This window comes from Nicotiana sylvestris, chromosome 3 (genome assembly GCF_000393655.2).
Source record: "Nicotiana sylvestris chromosome 3, ASM39365v2, whole genome shotgun sequence".
In the NCBI taxonomy this organism is placed as follows: domain Eukaryota; kingdom Viridiplantae; phylum Streptophyta; class Magnoliopsida; order Solanales; family Solanaceae; genus Nicotiana; species Nicotiana sylvestris.
Window position 1 is genome coordinate 25,110,944 of NC_091059.1, and position 2,571 is coordinate 25,113,514.

Genomic DNA, 2,571 nt, shown 5'->3' on the forward strand with positions numbered 1-2,571 from the left:
GTCTATATCCGTTTGTCGCACTGTCTCGTTGCAAGTCACAGTCGTTGGTTCATCATCAAGATATGTAATAGTAATGCTGTGTAAAATAAAGTAAATGGTAGAGAAAATAAATGAGAGTGAAACGTAAAGATAAATTTGGAAAATGCTTTTTCATAATCGTTTAAAACATCGGAGCTCTTTTCAAAAGTAAAGACAATGCGGAGAAGTAAAATCAACTAAAGTAAAGTGTGATGCATATGCGTTGTTTAGCCTTGCTACCCCGAGGCTCTCCGGGCACTGGTGGTCCTGATTGACCAATTGGTGAGGTGCTCTCCTTGGTTCATAGCTTGAATGGAAGGGCCTTCCTCCTCGAAGATAAGACAACAATCCATATCATCTTCCAGAAACAGGTTCTTTATTGCTGCTAGTGCCTCGTCTTCCTCTGATCCGTACAAAGTGTCGGCTGGCTGAAAAATTTGCTCCAACTGAGGTATAGGGTGCTCCAGCGGATGGTATGGTCCGCGCCATGGGGGTGACCAGTGGTTGAACTCCTCCCAAGTGTACTCATACCCTAGGCCAAAAGTGGTACCGTGCTTCTTCAGCTTGATAGGTTTGGTGATACCCTGCAGGTTCTTGCCAAGTCCTTTTCCGGGTTCATACCCGCTCCAATTCAGGATGCTCTCAATTTTGTTATCCCACCACTTGTCTTTGTCTATGGCGTTGACTCGCTCGATGTGATGGTATGTTTCTCCACCGATTTTCCTTCTACCTCCGATCATCGGGATGGCATGGCGACTATATATAGGGTTGCTATCGTCGCCATGAATGATTACTTCCTGATGATTCCATTCAAATTTTACAGCCTGATGCAAAGTTGACGCCACAGCCCCAGCGGCGGGGATCCAAGGTCGTCCTAGTAACAAATTGTAGGACGCTGGTACGTCAATGACTTGGAACTCGACATCGAACCAGGTGGGTCCCATCTGCAGGCATAAGCTAATTTCTCCAATAATGGACCTCTGAGATCCATCAAAAGCTTTGACACTGATAGCCCCGTCTTTGATCTCGTGCAATCCCTTACCCAATGTCCTGAGAGTTACCAACAAACAAATGTTGAGGCTAGATCCCCCGTCGACTAGAATCCTGGTGACAAAGTGATCCTCGCATTGCGCAGTGATATGCAACGCTTTGTTGTGACCAAGCCCTTCTGGCGGTAATTCATCTTCATGGAAGGTGATCTTATGGCTTTCCAGTACCTGCCCCACCATGTTTGCTATTTCGCCTCCTGTTATGTTGCTGGGAACATAAGCTTCACTCAGTACTTTTATTAAGGCGTTTTTATGTGTCTCTGAGCTTTGTAGAAGAGCCATAACAGAAATCTGTGCTGGAGTTTTGTTCAGTTGCTCGACGACTGAGTACTCTTTGGCCTGTACCTTCCTCCAAAGGTCATCGGGTCCAGTTTCAACAGCCCGCCTGGAGGCCTATTTGCTGGACTCAGCCAAGTGTTCTGGGGTGTATACCCTGCCTGTCCTGGTCATGCCCTGTGCGGCAATCGCTTCCCCGGTATATGTCTTTCCCTTCCTTCTAACCTTAGTGGTGTAATCCTAAGGTATAGCATTTGTCTTGAACGGGGTTACATCTGTCATGGAGACTGGAATTGGTGCCTTAGGAGGTAACACAGTAACTTCAAATGGCGTAGGCGCCCTTGGAACTCTGAACTCAACCTCAATTGGTTTTGGCGCCTTTGAAGGTGGTGCTTCAAACTCGAGTGGTACGGACACATTTACCACATCGCCCTCAGAGGGCTGAATCTGGACAACAATGGGATTGAGAGTAACTATTGGCTTCTTAGGCTCGTCTCCTTCAGCTATCAACCCGATTGACCTCTTGGGGTCCCAATCATCTTCGATCTCGATCATGTGGATGCCTCTACCCTCGTGGTCAGGCAGAGGGTTGTTGTAGACATTAGGAGCGGGCTCCTTTGCTATAATGATCTTGTTGTCAATCAGGTTCTGAATCTTGTCTTTCAACGAGCGACACTCGTTGATGGTATGGCCCTTCATCCCGGAATGGTATGCGCAAGTTTTGTTTGGGTTGATCCACTGGGAAGGATTTTCTGGAGTTACGGCTAGGATAGGGGTAACGTAACCAGCTTCCTTGAGTTTTTGATATAATTGGTCAATTGGCTCGGCTATGGCGGTATATTGTCTGGGAGGTTTGCGGTCAAAGTTTGGTCTAGGTCGAGGGAAGTTTTGACGGGTAGGAGGTGATGGGTAGTGAGAAGGTTGGGAGTTATATGCTTGGTATATAGGTGCGGGTTAGGAATATCTGTGTGAAGCGGGTTCATACGTAGGTGGTGGAGCAGGTGATGGAATTTGGTAGGTGGGTGATGGTGCTTGGTAATTTAGGGTAGGTTAATATGTGAGTGGAGCTGAGGGATAGGTTTGGTACTTCATAGGGGAGTTGTTCCTTTGCGCAGCCATCACAGAATTCACATCCTTTTTCTTTGATGAGCCACCAGACTGTAAAGCCTTGTTGGTAGCTTGCAATGTCTCGAGGTTAGTGATCATACCATTTTTGATGCCTTCTTCG